Source organism: Ranitomeya variabilis, chromosome 2, assembly GCF_051348905.1.
Source record: "Ranitomeya variabilis isolate aRanVar5 chromosome 2, aRanVar5.hap1, whole genome shotgun sequence".
NCBI classification, from domain to species: domain Eukaryota; kingdom Metazoa; phylum Chordata; class Amphibia; order Anura; family Dendrobatidae; genus Ranitomeya; species Ranitomeya variabilis.
This window is the reverse complement of record NC_135233.1, coordinates 503,095,976-503,118,047: the sequence shown is the minus strand read 5'-3', so window position 1 is coordinate 503,118,047 and position 22,072 is coordinate 503,095,976.

Below are 22,072 nucleotides of genomic sequence, written 5' to 3'. Positions count from 1 at the left end.
CCTTTCCGTTCACACGGCCATATACCAATGTCCTCTTTTATCACGCCATGTTTAGGCATCACACATGACTTGTGTCCTGATCATTACTAATGTCCATGCAGCGTTAAAGACACAGCACGGTATGTGTGTTTTTTTTTCCAGAATATCTTTTCCAGAATTCATTTCATTTATTTCTAATCACCATATTGAGCGAGAATATTACGCATGGTATTACTCTGATACAAAGCTTATATTATCTTATAAATATGGCTCTCTTGATAAATTGTATATACTTTGTTTTTTATTGCTGTTCACTTGTACATTGTATTATATTTTGTTTTCATTCTAAATGTTGTAGTGACTGACGAAAGCCGAGTTGAGGCTGAAACGTTTCTCCAGTGCTACTTCAGCACCTAATAAATCTGCAAATATACTTAAGTTGAGTGCGAGACTTCTTTTTCTGTCTATAGAAGGATTTGGGTACCTAGTCTCTGCACCAGAAATAGCAGTGCACACGGTGTTTTCTTTATATTATATTGTATGGTGGCTGCCTGCATTATATTCTATGGGGCTGTGCTGCATTCCATTCCATGGGCCTGTGCTGCATTATATTTTATGGGGCTGGCTGCATTCCATTCCATGGGCCTGTGCTGCATTATATTCTATGGGGCTGTGCTGCATTATATTATATGGGGCTGTGCTGCATTATATTCTATGGGCCTGTGCTGCATTATATTCTATGGAGCTGTGCTGCATTATATTCTATGGGGCTGTGCTGAATTACATTCTATGGGGCTGTGCTGCATTACATTCTATGGGGCTGTGCTGCATTATATTCTATGGGGCTGTGCTGCATTATATTCTATGGGGCTGTGCTGCATTATATTCTATGGGGCTGTGCTGCATTACATTCTGTGGGGCTGTGCTGCATTACATTCTATGGGGGCTGTGCTGCATTACATTCTATGGGGGCTGTGCTGCATTACATTCTATGGGGGCTGTGCTGCATTACATTCTAATGGGGCTGTGCTGCATTACATTCTATGGGGGCTGTGCTGCATTACATTCTATGGGGGCTGTGCTGCATTACATTCTATGGGGGCTGTGCTGCATTACATTCTATGGGGGCTGTGCTGCATTACATTCTATGGGGGCTGTGCTGTATTACATTCTATGGGGGCTGTGCTGTATTATAGTCTATGGGGGCTGTGCTGTATTACATTCTATGGGGGCTGTGCTGTATTACATTCTATGGGGGCTGTGCTGCATTACATTCTATGGGGGCTGTGCTACATTACATTCTATGGGGGCTGTGCTGCATTACATTCTATGGGGGCTGTGCTGCATTACATTCTATGGGGGCTGTGCTGCATTACATTCTATGGGGGCTGTGCTGTATTACATTCTATGGGGGCTGTGCAGCATTACATTCTATGGGGCTGTGCTGTATTATAGTCTATGGGGGCTGTGCTGTATTACATTCTATGGGGACTGAGCTGTAATGCTGGATACAGCTGTAATTATATGTTATATAGTCGTGTTACACTCCCCTCACTTCTTGTAGCCTACAAGTGTACAAAGATATTATACAGTCACCGTGTGACAAGTGGGCCTGTGTGACTTCAAATGCCAGGGCTGAATTTTAGTCCCAGTCCGGCCCTGGGATGCAGGATGGAGCAGCACATGACAGGATGGGGATGCAGGATGGAGCAGCACATGACCGGATGGGAGAGCAAGATGAGAGCAGCACATACCAGGATGGAGGCCATATACCATTATAAATGCTCGCCACCCGGGCGTAGAACGGGTTCAATAGCTAGTTTACTATAATGAAAGTAACAGACAGAAATTACCATGGCTGAGTATTGGTATTCTACATTTCCTTTTTTTCAAACTCATTTTATTGAAGAGTAAAGTAGCATGAAAAAGTACAGTATTAAACTTACTGCATGTTACGGTCACGCCCAGACTGGGAGGCGCGAGCGAAGGGCTTGTGGCCCCACTGTGCCACAAACCAGACAACCCTGGAAGGGGCGTGACTAAGCAGCTACCTTGGTGTTCGCTGGAGCCTCTGATGGTGAGGTCAGGCTTGTGCGGCAGATAGCTGCCAGGTACCACTCCAGGGTGGTGTCTGGCCACAGCAGCGGATCCCACTGGGGAACGGAAGTCTATAGACAGGCGCAAGCAAGTAAGGACGAGCATGACTGGTACTCTGGTGGGAACGGCTGGCACCCTGGCAGGCAGGTATGGCTGGCACTCTGGCAGACAGGCAGGCACTCTAGGAAGGCAGGCGGGCATGGTTGGCACTCTAGGTAGGCAGGCGGGCATGGCTAGCGGGACAGGGACTGGTTCAGGTAGGACAGGAACATAGGCAGGTCCGAGTAGGGAACAGATAGGAACCAGTTCAGACTGGAGGAACAGGAACTGTTAGGAACCACTTCAGACTGGAGGAACAGGAACTGCTTCAGGAGACACCGTAACATAGGCAGGAATGAGTAGGATAAGGGAGCAGGTAGGAACCAGTACAGACTGGAAGCACAAGGACACACAGGGCATGGAGCAGAAGCAAAAGCCACAGGATACGGAGAACAGGGCAGAGCCACAGGTGGCAAGATGGGAGTAGAGCAGAACCGCATGAGGCACAGCAGAGCCAAGCCGCAGGAGACTAAGCAGAGCAGAACTGCAGGAGGCGGAGCAAAGCAGAAAAATAGGAGATGGAGCAAAGCAGAACCATAGGAGGCGGAGCAAAGAGGAGAGCCACAGAAAGCAGAGCAAAGAGCAGAGACACAGGAGGTGGAGCAAAGAGCAGAGCCACTGGTAATGGAGCAAAGCCACAGGATGCGGAGAAAAGAGCAGTAGGAGTGGACACAAGGAAACACAGCGGAATAGGAAAGGCTACAGACAGGGTTACAAACAGACACAGGTATAGGTCTAAGTTCAAACAGGGTCAGGAACGGGACAAGGCACAGAAACAAGGATTCATACCAGGATACGAAGCCTCCTCAGTGGCAGAAACAAGAGACACAGGACACAGGTACAGGGCAGGGTGCAAAGCCCCCCCTGGGTGGCAGAGACAAGAGAAATAACAGGAAAGGACCTGGCAACTAGGTAGCCAAAGACAGACTGACAGAGTTTATTGCTCAGGCATCCCCCTATGGGTGAGAATGCCTTAAGTACCTGATGTCTCTTGGCAATTGGCAGGGGACACATTAGGAAAGTGCACACAAACACTATAAGAAACAGGAAGTGCCGTGGCCAACGCCCTAAGCATATAGCCAGGAGGTATGCAACAAGCAAGGACATGAGGCCAAGAGCCGGCAGAGGACAGAACTCACAGCATGGCCTGTAGTGGTGAGTAAGAGGGGAGATGTGAAGCCATGCAGCAATGCCGACAGGGAGGTTACACTGCATATGTAAGATGCCCAAGGGAAATAATCTTGGGCGAGCTTCGGTCCCCACTCGCTTTGGCATCCTACCGACAATTTTTGGGTCCTGGCTGGGTGTTAATGTTGTTAGGGCCTTGTGCCCATGCAGGCTGCCGATAGCAAATGGTATTGGCTTGCCAAGACCACGAGTTCCACGGATTAGCAAAGGAGAGTTCTGTTCAAACATGAGAACTTTACTGAACTTGATGAGGGTTATATACAAGGGATAGTGAGTACACAGTCTTAAGCACTTTTCATTCACAGTAAGAAACAATCTCAGTGACATCATCCTCCCACTGTAGTCTGCTCCAGGGCCGGTGTAGTACACTGCTTTGCCCTACTTCGCCACAGTACAGTTCGGAGAGTTTGTCTATACCCGCTCAGCAGCAATGCATCTTATTACTTGGACTCCCTGGATCTACCACTCAGGACTCTCACTAGTCCCACAGTCTCAGTTCTCTTTAGGTCCGTACCTTTTTGCCATTTATCAAGCTCAGGATTTGTTCAAACGGATGTATTTTCAGTCTTTGTGTTGTCCATGTATACAATGAACAGCTCTTTGGCCTATAATGATCTTTTGTCAAGTCTAACAAATTAATAATTACTACATGTACATTACTACGGGATAAGAAATATAATCAATACATGAATACATCATCAGAACCCCTGTCAGTTAATGAGTACAACACCAGAATCATCATTAGCATATCAATACATCAACAGAACCAATATCAGTGCATGAATAACATGAGTACTTCCCCAGAACCACCATGAGAAAATGAACACATCTCTGGAAACATCATCAGTACATAAACACAGATCCAGAAAAAACATCAGTACAGTAATATAGCATCATAACCACTATCAGTACATGAACCCATTACCGGAAACATTCAGCACATTAATATTTTACATTACCAAAACCACAATTAACAGGTAAATACAGTATATTAGCACATGAATACAGAACCAGAACCATTTTTACCTGAATATATCACCACCAGACCAATCATTTGCACAAAAATGTAGCTCCAGAAACATCACAAATGCATCACCATAACCACCATCAGCACATGACTGCATCACCAAAACATTCTTTAGTACATGAATCCAGCACCAAAAACATCATTATGAATACATCACCAGAAACACCAACACTTGACTACATCACCAAAAGCAGCCTTTAGCACATGAATGCAGCACCAAATGCTTCATCAGTACATGCATAAAGCACCAGCACAATCATCAGGGCATGAATAATTCATTAGACCAAGCATGAGTACATATATACAGCACAATATCCATCATTAGTACAAGAATAACACACTAAATATATTTTTTAAATATGGGAAGTTTGTAAAAAAAAAAAAACTGGATGCAATTAGCATCTAAAGGACCCAACGTTCCAGTAGGAGTTGAGTAATAACTTATGGGTTCCCAGCATGCTCAGTTGAATCCTGCAACCTCACAAAAGGGAACATTTAGTGTTAGACCAAAAGATCTCAAAATTTTCACTAAGGGAGCAGTGGATGGATTAAAATAGGATTTGCAGTTCAGTTATAGACAGTTATTAATCAGTAACTTTTATTTTAATGATGCAAGCAAAGCTACTTTAGGCAATCCAGTGAGATCTTGTATGCCATTGGAGACAGCGGTGATGTAGGACACAGCCAGTCACAAAATTTGCTGAGCCGGTGGTAACGGCTGGCTGAGTACTACATCATCTCTGCTTTTCTGGACATATAAAGTGCGCAAATGAAGCTGGGGTGCAGAGATTCAACTTACTGTGCGTTGTCCGAGAGGCAGAGATTTGAAAAGAGCTGACGGTGATGCCGCTCTTGCAGACCCCGACCATGCTACTTATGTCCACAGGGGTGTGATAACATATTTAGTGAGCGTTACGCTCCCTCTCCCATTATCCTCCTGTCAGCGTCTGACGTCACCGATGCCGACACTGACAGGGGTTCGCAATGACGTCAGTACTCGGCGCCTGCTGTCTAGAGATGTGCGGGCGCTCAGAGCACCGTGGGGACAAGGAGGAAGAGAGGTGAGTATTGCATTTTTTTATCGGATGCATTATGCTGTACTGGCTGCCTAATGGGGGTGCATTACGCTATACAGACTGCCTAATGGGGGTGCATTATATTGTACTGGTTGCCTAATGGGGGTGCATTATATTGTACTGGCTGCCTAATGGGGGTGCATTATATTGTACTGGCTGCCTAATGGGGGTGGATTATACTACACTGACTGCCTAATGAGGGTGCATTATACTATACAGGCTGCCTAATGGGGGTGCATTATACAGTACTGGTTGCCTAATGGTAGTGCATTATACTATACAGACTGCCCAATGGGGGTGCATTATATTGTACTGGCTGCCTAATGGGGGTACATTATATTGTACTGGCTGCCTAATGAGGGTGCATTATACTATACAGGCTGCCTAATTGGGGTGCATTATACAGTACTGGTTGCCTAATGGTAGTGCATTATACTATACAGACTGCCCAATGGGGGTGCATTATATTGTACTGGCTGCCTAATGGGGGTGCATTATATTGTACTGGCTGCCTAATGGGGGTGCATTATATTGTACTGGCTGCCTAATGGGGGTGCATTATATTGTACTGGTTGCCTAATGGGGTTGCATTATATTGTACTGGCTGCCTAATGGGGGTGGATTATACTACACTGACTGCCTAATGAGGGTGCATTATACTATACAGGCTGCCTAATGGGGGTGCATTATACAGTACTGGTTGCCTAATGGTAGTGCATTATACTATACAGACTGCCCAATGGGGGTGCATTATATTGTACTGGCTGCCTAATGGGGTTGCATTATATTGTACTGGCTGCCTAATGGGGGTGTATTATACTACACAGACTGCCTAATGGGGGTGCATTATACTATACAGTCTGCCTAATGGGGGTGCATTATACTATACAGACTGACTAATGGGGGTGCATTATACTATACATGCTGCCTAATGGGGGTGCATTATACTATAAAGACTACCTAATGGGGGTTCATTATATTGCAGTGGCTGCCTAATGGGGGTGCATTATACTATACAGACTGCCTAATGGGGGTGCATTATACAGTACTGACTGCCTAATGGGGGTGCATTATACTGTACTGGCTGCCTATAGGGGTGCATTATACTGTACAGGCCTATGGGGACTGCATTATACCATACAGGCCTGTAGGGAGTGCATTATACTATACAGGCCTATGGGGGTGCATTATACTGTACAGGCCTATGGGGATGCGTTGTACTATACAGGCCTATAGGGAATGCATTATATTATACATGCCTATAGGGAGTGCATTATACTATGCAGGCTTATGGGGAGAGCATTATACTATACATGCCTATGGGGAGTGCATTATACTATGCAGGCCTATGGGGAGTGCATTATAATATACAGGCTTATAGGGAGTGCATTATACTATACAGGCCTATGGGGAGACCATTGTACTATACAGGCCTATAGGGTGTGCATTATATTATACATGCCTATAGGGACTGCATTATACTATGCAGGCTTATGGGGAGTGCATTATACTATACAAGCCAACGGGGAGAGCATTATACTATTCAGGCCTTTGTCGAGTGCATTATACTATGCAGGCCTATGGGGAGTGCATTATACTATACATGCCTATGGGGAGAGCATTATACTATACAGGCCTATGGGAAGTGCATTATACTATACAGGCCTGTGAGGAGTGCATTATACTATACAGGCCTATAGAGAGTGCATTAAACTATACAGGCCTATGGGGGTGCATTATACTGTACAGGCCTATGGGGATTGCGTTGTACTATACAGGCCTATAGGGAGTGCATTATATTATACATGCCTATAGGGAGTGCAATATACTATGCAGGCTTATGGGGAGAGCATTATACTATACAGGCCTATGGGGAGAGCATTGTACTATATAGGCCTATAGGGAGTGCATTATATTATACATGCCTATAGGGAGTGCATTATATTATGCAGGCTTATGGGGAGAGCATTAAGTTCTGTAGGACTGGTATCTACCACTGACCATATGGCGGTAATATCCATGTTGGTCTTTATATAGAGATTATCTTCAGTAATAGCGCGGTCATCTGCTGAGGTTCTCCTCAAGGTTACCTGATTAGGGGCCCACTCAGAAGCTTCGCCCCCCTGAACCAAAACTCTAGCTACGCCTAATGGTATCAATCAATACATGGTGGTAGTTTGCAGGGCTTAAGGACACTATGGAGTTCCCTTTAAATGGAATCTGTCAGCGGGTTTTTGCTATGTAATCTGAGGGCAGCATGAGATAGGAGCTGAGACACATACATGTATTTCAGGAATGTGCCACTTATTAGGCTGTGTGCCGTTATTTCAATGCAATTAAATTATTGTGAGCAAGAAATTGTAATCACTATCCACACTACAGCTTGTGTGAGACCTAGTCCAACCACGCCCTCCTCTGATAGTCAGCTTATTGTCAATAGACAATGTACACAGAAAGCTGTGGTATGGATGAGGTTAGTCTTCTGAGCTCTGCTACATGACACACCTAAGAACTCTGATTGTGTCACAACTGCTGCACCCAGGATACTAAGTAACACATCGCTGGAATCAGAGTCTCTTTTCCGACATTATGCTGCTCTTAGATGAGGTAGAAAAAACATGGTAACAGATTCCTTTTAAGGTCGTTTCAACACAACAATGCTGAAGACAATGAAATATCTCCTGGAAGAAGCTATAACAAAATTGAACTTTTTTTCATATTCCCACAGAGATTACAGCTGATCTCTGGCCACCCCAGCGGCAGGATGCCTCATAATCTTAATCAAGCTTATCTTCAGGGTCCCTTTCCAGCTAAAATGGATTTTACAAACTGCACAACCATTGCAATAACATATAACTACTTAAAGTTCACTATAAAGCAGCTTTACTTTCAGATGTTTAGTCTTAGTTTCCATTACTCTTTTGCTAGTCACCTTTCCAATGTCAGATATTCATAATGCTAAGCACATTGAATATCCTGCATATTATATACACAGGATAAATAAAACACAGCAAACTGCTATGAATACCATTTCCCTGGAAATACGGAGAGGAAGCAAAACATCTGTTTAAGCTGCTTACATTTTTTATCAGCTTAAAGAAGACCTATTTTTCTGTATTCACATCACGAATAAAAGGAATAAAAAAAAACATAATGATTAAAGGGAGTGAATATGACAATACTCTCTGACTCTGATAATGACTTCTTCAAGAGTCTACAGTTATGATATAGATTATAGATAGGCAGACAGACCGACAGAATGACTGATAGAGAAAGAGATAGATAGAAAGATTTGAAGTCCTCTCTGTCCATATCTACTCTCCCTCCAACCTCCAAGTGGCTGTCATACACTGACCTCCGGGCCTGGCCACTGCTTTTGTTGACCAATTCTCTACCTGGCTTCTTCACTTTCTTTCCACTGACATCCCCACTATCATCATGGGTGACTTTAACATCCCTACTGATACCCTTCAGTCAACAGCTTCCAAACTCCTGTCCCTAAGGCTATGTTCACATTTGCGTTGATGGGCACAGCGTCGTCGACGGATACCGATGCATGCCTCATGCGCCCCTATCTTTAACATGAGGGGCGCATGGACAAGCGCCGGTATGCGTTGTCAAGTGTTTTGTGATGCATGCGTCATTTGGGCGCAACAGTCAGGCCGCAGCCGATGCTACATGATGCAGTTTTTTGAGAGTCAAATTTCATGTAAATGTCGGACGCATGCGTCACAAAACGCTGCGTTGGGCATGCATTTTGCGTTGCGTCGCCGACGCTGCGCCCAACAGCGCAAATGTGAACGTAGCCTTACTTCATCTTTTGGACTTACTCAGTGGTCCTCCTCAGCCACCCACACAGACAGACACACATTAGACCTGGTCTTCACCTGTCTCTGCTCTCTATCTAACTTCACAATCTCCCCTCTCCCTCTATCTGACCAGCATCTGCTCACTTTCTCATCCCTGTCCTCCTCACCTGTCACCCATGTCCAGCAACATGTGCACCCCCGCAGAAACTCCCGCACACCTAGACACCCACACACTCTCTGACTGTTTTCTACCACTAGCATCCATATCCTCACTCCACGACACAGACAGTGTCACTGCTTTCTACAATGCCACTCTCACATCAGCTATTGACATGGTTGTCCCTCTCATTCATGGCAGAGTGCGACATATCAATAAACAACCCTGGAACAAAAACATCACTAAAAAGCTCTGGCAAGTACCCAGGGTTGCAGAGCAGCATTGGAAGAAAACAAATTCGGAAGATAATTTCTCTGCACTCAAACAAGCAACACTCGCTTTCAAATCTGCCCTCACCTCTGCTAAACAGGCCTACTTCACAACCCTCATATCTTCCCTATCCTATAACCCCAAACAGTTAGGCTATGTGCATACGCTGTGGATTTTTATGTGTTTCTGTGGCGTTTTTGGACACGCGGAATTGCATCAAACCCGCAGTGTAGTGCACAAGCAATGTTAGTCAATGTGAAATTGAGAATTGTTGTGCACATGCTGCGGAAAAAACTGTGCGGAATCGTAGCTTTTTTTTCGCAGCATGTCAATTCTTTTTGCGGATCTGCAGCATTTCTGCACCCGTTGACTTCCATTGTGTCAGGTCAATCCGCAGCAAAACCACAGGTTTAAAAAAGATCTGCAGATTTGCTGCCTGCGAGAAATGCTGCAGATCGGGAGAGGGAAGAGTTTGTGGGCAGAGTGTGGGCGGATACTGTGTGTGTGCACGGAAACTGTGTGTACGGAGAAGATGTGCGTGTCTGTGTGCGGGTGTTTGTGTGTATCTGTGTGTGTCTGCGGGGGTCTGTGGGGCTGTTTGTATCTGTGTGCGTGCGTGGGTGTGTGAGGCTGTATGTTTGTGTGTGCAGGGCTGTGTGTATCTGTGTGTGTCTGCATGGGTGTCCGGGGCTGTGTGTATGTTTGCGGGGCTGTATGTGTGTGTGTGCTGCTCTGTGTGTAGGCAGGCATCTGTTATGATCCCTAGTGGCTGAGGATCACAAATAGATCAGCAAGTGATTAAACTAAGGACGAGCTCTAGGGAGATGGTAACTGGACTGATCGCAAATCTGAACCTATCCAAAACAACTAGAGGTAGCCGGTGAACGTGCCTAAAAAATTCCTAGACGTCTCGAGCCAGCCTGAGGAACTAGCTACCCCTAAAGAGAAAGAAAGACCTCGCTTGCCTCCAGAGAAATAATCCCCAAAGATATAGAAGCCCCCAACAAATATTAACGGTGAAGTAAGAAGAAGGCACATACATAGGGATGAAATCAGATTCAGCAAAAGAGGCCCACTAGTACTAGAAAGCAGAAAATAGAGCAGGGGTCTATGCGATCAATAAAAAAACCCTTACAAAATATCCATCCTGAGATCTCAAGAACCCACACACCAACTAACGGTGTGTGGGGAGAAACTCAGCCCACTAGAGCAACCAGCAAGCGAGGGAATTACATTTTAGCAAGCTGGAACAGAAAACATGATAAACACTGCTGATCAAAAAATGAGTAGTGTTGAGCGATACCGTCCGATACTTGAAAGTATCGGTATCGGAAAGTATCGGCCGATACCGGCAAAGTATCGGATCTAATCCGATACTGATACCCGATACCAATACAAGTCAATGGGACTCATGTATCGGACGGTATTCCTGATGGTTCCCAGGGTCTGAAGGAGAGGAAACTCTCCTTCAGGTCCTGGGAACCATATTAATGTGTAAAATAAAGAATTAAAATAAAAAATATTGCTATACTCACCTCTCCGACGCAGCCTGGACTTCAGCGAGGGAACCGGCAGCATTGTTTGCTTAAAATTCGCGCTTTAACTTCCTTACTTGAAGTCCCGGCTTGTGATTGGTCGCGCGCCGCCCATGTGACCGCGACGCGACCAATCACAGCAAGCCGTGACGTAATTTTAGGTCCTTCAGGATTTTAAAATTACGTTCCGGCGTTGTGATTGGTTGCGTCGCGGTCACATGGGCGACGCGACCAATCACAAGCCGTGACGTCACGGGAGGCAGGAGACACGCGCATTTTAAAATGCGTGCGTGTCCTGCCTCCCGTGACGTCACGGCTTGTGATTGGTCGCGTCGCCCATCTGACCGCGACGCAACCAATCACAACGCCGGAACGTAATTTTAAAATCCTGAAGGACCTAAAATTACATCACGGCTTGCTGTGATTGGTCGCGTCGTGGTCACATGGGCGGCGCGCGACCAATCACAAGCCGGGACTTCAAGTAAGGAAGTTAAAGCGCGAATTTTAAGCAAACAACGCTGCCGGTTCCCTCGGTAAGGTGCAGGCTGCGTCGGAGAGGTGAGTATAGCAATATTTTTTATTTTAATTCTTTATTTTACACATTAATGTTGTTTCGATACCGATACCCGATACCACAAAAGTATCGGATCTCGGTATCGGAATTCCGATACAGCAAATATCGGCCGATACCCGATACTTGCGGTATCGGAATGCTCAACACTAAAAATGAGCAAACAAAACTTAGCTTATCCTGGATGGACTGGGAGCAAGGTAGTCAGAAGGAATCTGAGTAGCACTGATTACATCGACAGCCGGCAACAAGTGGAAGCAAAACAGAGCTATATAGGAACCTCCCAGAGGATAACGAACCAGCTGATAGCCACAGACCAGCAGGATAACAGGCAAAGCCACCAGGGGGAGCCCAAAGCAAAAGTCACACCATACCACCAGTGACCACAAGAGGGAGCCTGAACACAGAGTTCACAACAGTACCCCCCCTTGAGGAGGGGTCACTGAACCCTCATGAAAACTACCAGGGTGATCAGGATGAGCCACATGGAAGGCACGAACCAAATCGGCTGCATGAACATCAGAGGCGACAACCCAAGAATTATCCTCCTGACCATAGCCCTTCCATTTAACCAAATACTGGAGCCTCCGTCTAGAAATACGAGAATCCAAGATCTTCTCCACCACGTATTCCAATTTTCCCTCAACCAGCACCGGGGCAGGAGGCTCAACCGGAGGAACCACAGGCACCACATACCTCCGCAACAACGAGCGATGGAACACATTATGAATAGCAAATGATGCTGGTAGGTCCAGACGAAATGACACAGGGCCAAGGACTTCCAGAATCTTATAAGGACCGATAAACCGAGGCTTGAATTTAGGAGAGGAGACCTTCATAGGAACGAAGCGAGAAGACAACCACACCAAGTCCCCAACGCAAAGTCGGGGACCCACACAGCGACGGCGGTTGGCAAAGAGCTGAGCCTTCTCTTGAGACAGCTTCAAATTGTCCACCACATGATTCCAAATCTGATACAACCTATCAACCACAACATCCACTCCAGGACAGTCAGAAGGCTCCACCTGACCCGAGGAAAAACGAGGATGAAACCCCGAATTACAAAAGAAAGGAGAAACCAAAGTAGCAGAACTAGCCCGATTATTAAGGGCAAACTCGGCCAACGGCAAAAAAGTAACCCAGTCGTCCTGATCAGCAGAAACAAAACATCTTAAATAAGTCTCCAAGGTCTGATTAGTTCGCTCGGTTTGGCCATTCGTCTGAGGATGGAAGGCCGATGAAAAAGACAAATCAATGCCCAATTTAGCACAAAAGGTCCGCCAAAATCTAGACACAAACTGGGATCCTCTGTCAGAAACAATGTTCTCAGGAATCCCGTGCAAACGAACCACATTTTGAAAAAACAGTGGAACCAACTCGGAGGAGGAAGGCAACTTAGGCAAGGGCACCAAATGGACCATCTTAGAAAAACGATCACACACCACCCAGATGACAGACATTCTCTGAGAGACAGGGAGATCTGAAATAAAATCCATGGAAATGTGCGTCCAAGGCCTCTTCGGGACAGGCAAAGGTAACAGCAAACCACTGGCTCGAGAACAGCAAGGCTTAGCCCGAGCACAAATTCCACAAGACTGCACAAAGGAACGCACATTCCGCGACAAGGAAGGCCACCAAAAAGACCTGGCCACCAAGTCTCTGGTACCAAATATTCCAGGATGGCCCGCCAACACCAAAGAATGAACCTCGGAGATGACTCTGTTGGTCCATCTATCCGGGACAAACAGTCTCTCCGGTGGACAGCGATCAGGTCTATCCGCCTGAAACTCTTGCAGCACACGTCGCAAATCTGGGGAGATGGCAGACAAAATCACCCCTTCTCTAAGAATACCAGCCGGCTCTGAATTTCCAGGAGAGTCAGGCACAAAACTCCTAGAAAGAGCATCAGCCTTCACATTCTTCGAACCAGGCAGGTACGAAACCACGAAATCAAAACGAGAGAAAAACAATGACCAACGAGCCTGTCTGGGATTCAGCCGCTTGGCCGACTCGAGATAAATCAAATTCTTGTGATCAGTCAAGACCACCACACGATGCTTAGCTCCCTCGAGCCAATGTCGCCACTCCTCAAATGCCCACTTCATAGCCAACAACTCCCGATTACCGACATCATAATTCCGCTCGGCAGGCGAAAACTTTCTTGAAAAGAAAGCACATGGCTTCATCACAGAGTCATCGGAGCTTCTCTGCGACAAAACAGCCCCCGCTCCAATCTCGGAAGCATCAACCTCCACCTGGAAGGGAAGTGAGACATCTGGCTGACATAAGACCGGAGCCGAAGAAAACCGGCGCTTCAGCTCCCGAAAGGCCTCCACAGCCGCAGAGGACCAATTAGTCACATCAGAACCTTTCTTGGTCAAATCCGTCAAAGGCTTAACAACACCAGAAAAATTAGCTATGAAGCGACGGTAAAAATTAGCAAAACCCAAGAACTTCTGAAGACTCTTAACCGATGTAGGCTGCGTCCAGTCATGAATAGCCGGAACCTTGACTGGGTCCATCTCAATAGTAGAAGGAGAAAAAATGAAACCCAAAAAAGAAATCTTCTGGACTCCAAAAAGACATTTTGAGCCCTTCACAAATAAAGCATTGTCACGCAGGACCTGAAAGACCATCCTGACCTGCTTAACATGAGACTCCCAATCATCCGAAAAAAACAGAATATCATCCAGATACACAATCATAAACTTATCCAGATATTCACGGAAGATGTCGTGCATAAAGGACTGAAAGACTGAAGGAGCATTAGAAAGTCCAAAAGGCATCACCAGGTACTCAAAATGGCCTTCAGGCGTATTAAATGCAGTTTTCCATTCATCACCCTGTTTTCTACGCACAAGGTTATACGCACCACGAAGATCTATCTTTGTGAACCAACTAGACCCCCTAATGCGAGCAAACAAATCAGTTAACAATGGCAAAGGATACTGAAATTTGACCATGATTTTATTCAAAAGGCGATAATCAATACAAGGTCTCAGGGAACCATCCTTCTTAGCCACAAAAAAGAATCCCGCACCAAGAGGGGAAGAGGACGGGCGAATATGTCCCTTCTCCAAAGACTCCTTTATATAACTCCGCATGGCAGCATGCTCCGGCACAGATAAATTGAAAAGTCGTCCCTTAGGAAACTTACTACCAGGAATCAAATTTATAGCACAATCACAGTCCCTATGAGGAGGTAGAGAATTGAGTTTGGGCTCCTCAAATACATCCTGGTAGTCTGACAAAAACGTAGGGACTTCAGAAGGAGTGGACGAAGCAATTGACACCACAGGAGCGTCACCATGAATTCCCTGACAACCCCAACTTGACACAGACATAGCTTTCCAATCCAGGACTGGATTATGAGTCTGCAACCATGGTAGACCCAACACGACAACATCATGCAAATTATGCAATACAAGAAAGCGAATCACCTCCTGATGAACAGGAGTCATGCACATGGTCACTTGTGTCCAGTACTGAGGTCTATTCGTAGCCAATGGCGTAGAGTCAATTCCCCTTAGTGGAATAGGGAATTTTAAAGGCTCCAAATCAAAACCACAGCGCCTGGCAAATGACCAATCCATCAGACTCAGGGCAGCACCTGAATCTACAAAGGCATTAACCGGGTAAGATGACAGGGAACAAATCAGGGTAACAGACAAAATGAACTTAGGCTGTAAAGTACCAATGGTGACAGATTTATCAACCTTTTTTTTGCGCTTAGAGCATGCTGAGATAACATGAGCTGAGTCACCACAGTAAAGCACAACCCATTTTGCCGTCTATAATTTTGCCGTTCACTTCTGGTCAGAATTCTGTCACATTGCATAGATTCAGGTGTCTGTTCAGAAGACACCGCCAAATGGTGCACAGGTTTGCGAACCCGCAACCGCCGATCAATCTGAATGGCCAGAGTCATTGACTCATTCAGACCTGCAGGCGTAGGGAACCCCACCATGACATTCTTAATGGCTTCAGAAAGACCTTCTCTGAAATTTGCAGCCAGGGCACACTCATTCCACTGAGTAAGCACCGACCATTTCCGAAATTTCTGGCAGTACACCTCTGCTTCATCTTGCCCCTGCGAGAGGGCCAATAACGCTTTTTCAGCCTGGTTCTCAAGATTAGGTTCCTCATAGAGCAATCCAAGGGCCAGAAAAAACGCATCCACACTGAGCAATGCAGGATCCCCTGGCGTCAATGCGAAGGCCCAATCTTGAGGGTCACCACGCAAAAAGGAAATAATAATCCTAACTTGCTGAACGGCATCACCAGAGGAACGAGGTTTCAAAGAAAGAAACAACTTACAATTGTTCTTAAAATTTAGGAACCTAGATCTATCTCCAGAAAACAACTCCGGAATAGGTATCCTAGGCTCAGACATAGGACTGTGAACAACAAAATCCTGAATACTCTGAACTCTAGCAGCAAGATGATCCAGACTGGAAGCCAAGCTCTGGACATCCATGTCAGCAGCTGAACTCAGAGCCACACCAAGATTAAGAGGAGGAGCGAAGCTAGCACAGCAGCTATACACACGGCAACAACAAGAAAAAAAAAAAAAATTCTCAAGGCTTCTTTTCTCCTGCTTCTGCCATGCAATTAACACTTTGCTGGCCGGCTGTACTGTTATGATCCCTAGTGGCTGAGAATCACAAATAGATCAGCAAGTGATTAAACTAAGGACGAGCTCTAGGGAGATGGTAACTGGACTGATCGCAAATCTGAACCTATCCAAAACAACTAGAGGTAGCCGGTGAACGTGCCTAAAAAATTCCTAGATGTCTCGAGCCAGCCTGAGGAACTAGCTACCCCTAAAGAGAAAGAAAGACCTCGCTTGCCTCCAGAGAAATAATCCCCAAAGATATTGAAGCCCCCAACAAATATTAACGGTGAAGTAAGAAGAAGGCACATGCATAGGGATGAAATCAGATTCAGCAAAAGAGGCCCACTAGTACTAGAAAGCAGAAAATAGAGCAGGGGTCTATGCGATCAATAAAAAACCCTTACAAAATATCCATCCTGAGATTTCAAGAACCCACACACCAACTAACGGTGTGTAGGGAGAAACTCAGCCCACTAGAGCAACCAGCAAGCGAGGGAATTACATTTTAGCAAGCTGGAACAGAAAACATGATAAACACTGCTGATCAAAAAATGAGCAAACAAAACTTAGCTTATCCTGGATGGACTGGGAGCAAGGTAGTCAGAAGGAATCTGAGTAGCACTGATTACATCGACAGCCGGCAACAAGTGGAAGCAAAACAGAGCTATATAGGAACCTCCCAGAGGATAACGAACCAGCTGATAGCCAGAGACCAGCAGGATAACAGGCAAAGCCACCAGGGGGAGCCCAAAGCAAAAGTCACACCATATCACCAGTGACCACAAGAGGGAGCCTGAACACAGAGTTCACAACAGGCATCGTCCGATGGGACTACGAGTCCCACCCGGCAATGCCTGCAACAGTGACAGGCAGCTGAATGGTGGGACAGCAGTAGTCCCATCATCCAGCTATTATGTTCAAGTGTAAATAAAACAAAACATAACACATACACACATACAGACATACAGTACATACAACATACAGTACATACTCACCACACAGCTAATCCCTGAAGCCATCGATCACCTGTAACAAATATAAAGATAATAACGAGTGTCCCACGATGATCTGCCGTGGAGAGCTGTCACATTGGCAGTTGAGACCACTGTCCAGGGGCTCCGGCGATACAATGATGGAAGGTATCCTTCCGCACTGTATCCCTCTGCCGCTGTGAGTGCAGAGTTCATACTGTCACTTGCGGCATTGCTGTGTGGGAAAATTCTCACGCAGCAGTGCTGTAAAGTGAGAGGACATTGAAACCTCAGTGATAACACTGCAGGAGCCTTTGTCTCCTGTCAGTGTGCCACTGGATGCCTATAAAGGTGTCACATCTCCTGATGTGACAGCTCTATAGGGGAGATCATCATGGGACACTTGTTATAAAATGGACTGCATTGGACCAGGGAGTAAACTGTTGGTTTATTATTTTTTTTTTCCAAGAGAACGAGGGCGTGGGAGGAATGAGAGTACAATAAAGATGGCAAAACTGTGTGTTGTTTTATTTCATTAAAATACTTTATTCTGCATGTGTGTGTTTATTTAACCCATTAATAACTATAGGATTAGTAATGGAGAGCTGTCTTATTGACACCTCTCCAATACTAAGCCGGCTTAATGTCACTTTGCAATCAAAGGTGACATTAACCCCTTATTAACCCATATGCCACTGCTACAGGGCAGTGGGAAAAGGGAGGCTAAGTGCCGGAATTGGCGCATCTTACAGATACGCAATTTCTGGGGCGGCTGTGTGCTGGTGTTTGCAGCCGGGGGGGGCCAATATCCATGGTCCCTTCCTAGGCTATAAATATCAGCCGGCAGCTGTCTGCATATCCTTTTCTGGCTAAAAATTATACAGGGACTCCACGTCATTTTTTTGGGGGGTACCCCTCTTTTAATAGCCAGTAAAGACTAAATATACAGCTGCGGGCTGATATTCATAGCCTGGGAAGATCCATGGATATTAACCCCTTCCCATGCTATAAACATCGACCCCCAGCCCACACCATTTTTTTCAACTTTTTAAAAAAATTAAACAGGTATTGCGTTTAAGGCTTTGGTCACGCTTGCGAGAAAGTCGCATGAATCTCTCGCATTAATACCCGCCACTGCTGCCGGCACTTGGGACCGGAGTGTGCAGCTGCATGTATTTCTGTGTAGCTGAACACTCCGGTCCCAGTGCCAGCGTCAGTGCCAGGTGCTGAGGTGCGAGACTCTTGCGAGTTTCTCGCAAGTGTGACCCGGGCCTAACGCAGATTTTGTGTGTGTGCCTTTATTTAACTCTTTATGTACCATTTTATTAATGTCTATTACTAAACATTGGGCTTGGGATTATCTATCTATCTATAGATGTATCTATCTATAGATCTATCTATCATCTATCTATTATCTATCTATCTATCTATCTATCTATCTATCTTTCTATAGATCAATCTATCTCTCTCTGTCTGTGTGTGTAAACATTATTCTTCAATGGAGTATGTAAATGAAGAGGTTTTACCAGAAATGACATCACAAATCTTTTTTTTCAATAATAGATCTTTATTTAGCTTTCAAAAACACATACAAATCTGCATAAAAAAGCATGAAAATCCGCATCAAAAACACATAAAAAAATGCATCAAATCTGCACCTGCATTTTCTGCCAAGAGAGAAAGAATTGGCACAGAAAATTCCACAGGCAAATCTGCAACGTGTGCACATACCCTTATTCAAAACTTTTAACTTCCTCCTGCGCCCTCCACTGCCCCCTCCAACCTCCCTCACACATCTTCAAAAATGAGAACGACCAAACAAGGCAAGTCTTTATTGCTCAACCACCACAACCCCTTTGTATACCAGACCAATACCCTTCCCCCATAACCTCACTCTCCAACATCATTGAAGGGGAGCTTAATTGTCTCCTCTCCAAATCACACGTCACCATTTGTGCACTAGACCCCATCTCACCCGACCTCCTCCCTAACCTCACCACCACACTTATGCCATCTCTAACCCATCTCTTCAACCTATCATTAACTTCTGGTACCTTTCCTTCTGCTTTCAAACATGCCACAATCACGCCTATCCTTAAAAAACCAACCCTCCACCCAACTGCTATGTCCAGCTAATGCCCAATATCGCTGCGCCCGCTCGCTTCCAAACTCCAGGAGCAGCACGTCCACGCTGAAGTTTCCTCCCACCTCTCATCTAACTTGCTCTTTGACAATTTACAATCTGGTTTCCACCCCATCATTCCACTGAGACTGCCTTGGCCAAAATTACTAACGACCTACTTACGGCCAAAGCTAACAGACAATACTCTCTACTCCCCCTTCTAGACCTGTCCTCTGATTTCGACACAGTTGACCACTGCCTCCTACTACAGATCCTCTCTTCCTGTGGCATCAAACATCTCTCCCTGTCCTGGATCTCCTCATACCTTTCCAACAGCACATTCAGCGTCTCCCACTCCAACACTACCTCCTCATCCCACCCTCTTTCTGTTGGAGTCACCCAAGGCTTTGTTCTAGGACCCCTACTCTTCTCAATCTATACACTTGGCTTGGGACAACTACTAAACTCTAATGGATTCCAATACCATCTTTATGCTGATGACACTCAGATCTACCTCTCTGGCCCAGACATCACCTCTCTGCTGTCCAGAATCCCAGAGTGTCTATCAGCCATATCCTCCTTCTTTTCCTCTCGCTCCCTCAAACTCAATGTGGACAAATCTGAACTCATCATCTTTCTTCTATTTCACAGATCTTCATTACCTGATCTACCTATCACTATAAATGACATCATGCTTTCCCCGTACTGGAAGTCCGCTGCCTCAGAGTAACCCTTGACTCTGCCCTGTCCTTCAAACCGCATATCCAAGCTCTTTCCACTCCTGTCGCCTCCAGCTCAAAAATATTTCCAGAATCTGTCCTTTCCTTAACCCTCAATTTACTGAAATGCTTGTACATGCTCTCATCATCTCAACAACTGCAACATCCTTTTCTGTGGCCTCCCTGCTAATACTATTTCACCACTCCAGTCCATCCTTAACTCTGCTGCCCGACTAATTCATCTCTCTCCTTGCTACTTATCCGCTTCTCCCCTCTACAAATCTCTTCACTGGCTCTCATTCCCTCAGTGTATCCAGTTCAAATTACTAATACTGACCTACAAAGCCATCCATAACCTGTTTCCTCCATATATCTCTGAACTCATTTCTTAATGTCTTCCCTCACGTAATCCCCGATCCTCCCAAGACCTCCTTCTCTCCTCCACACTTATTCACTCCTCACTAGTGTTGAGCGATACCGTCCGATACTTGAAAGTATCGGTATCGGAAAGTATCGGCCGATACCGGCAAAGTATCGGATCTAATCCGATACCGATACCTGATACCAATACAAGTCAATGGGACTCAAGTATCGGACGGTATCCCTGATGGTTCCCAGGGTCTGAAGGAGAGGAAACTCTCCTTCAGGCCCTGGGATTCATATTAATGTGTAAAATAAAGAATTAAAATAAAAAATATTGCTATACTCACCTCTCCGACGCAGCCTGCACCTTACCGAGGAAACCGGCAGCCTTGTTTGCTTAAAATGCGCGCGTTTACTGCCTTCCGTGACGTCACGGCTTCTGATTGGTCGCGTGCCGCCCATGTGACCGGGACGCGACCAATCACAACAAGCCGTGACGTAATTTTCAGGTCCTGAATGCCTAGAATTAGGCATTCAGGACCTGAAAATTACGTCACGGCTTGTTGTGATTGGTCGCGTCGCGGTCACATGGGCGGCACGCGACCAATCACAAGCCGTGACATCACGGAAGGCAGTAAACGCGCGCATTTTAAGCAAACAAGGCTGCCGGTTTCCTCGGTAAGGTGTAGGCTGCGTCGGAGAGGTGAGTATAGCAATATTTTTTATTTTAATTCTTTATTTTACACATTATATCGATCCCGATACCGATTCCCGATACAACAAAAGTATCGGATCTCGGTATTGGAATTCCGATACCGCTAAGTATCGGCCGATACCCGATACTTGCGGTATCGGAATGCTCAACACTACTCCTCACCTAAGCTCCTCCAAGACTTCTCCAGAATATCCCTCGTCTTCTGGAATTCTCTGCCCCAACACATCCGACTATCAACCACATTTGGATCCTTCAGATGGAACCTGAAAACCCACCTCTTCAAGAAAGCTTACCGCCTTCAATGGCCACGCTGCCTCCTCACCACTACCAGAGCTACCACCTCACCAACACCAGAGCTGCTGTAACCTCCCAACCTACTGCCTCCTTCCCCACCATCCTGTAGAATGTAAGCCCGCAAGGGCAGGGTCCTCTCCCCTCTGTATCAGTCTGTCATTGTTAGTTTGCTTACTGTAAGTGCTTCTATAATTTGTATGTAACCCCTTCTCATGTTCAGCACCATGGAATCAATGGTGCTATATAAATAAATAATAATAATGAAAGATAGATAGATAGATAGATAGATAGATAGATAGATAGATAGATAGATAGATAGATAGATAGATAGATAGATATGAGATAGAGAGATAGATATGGGAGAGATAAAATATCCACTACAGCACATGTGACCGCTACAACCAATTATTGGACTCAGTGTCTCACACTGTCTACATTGGCAGAGCAGCAGACCTCAAACAATGG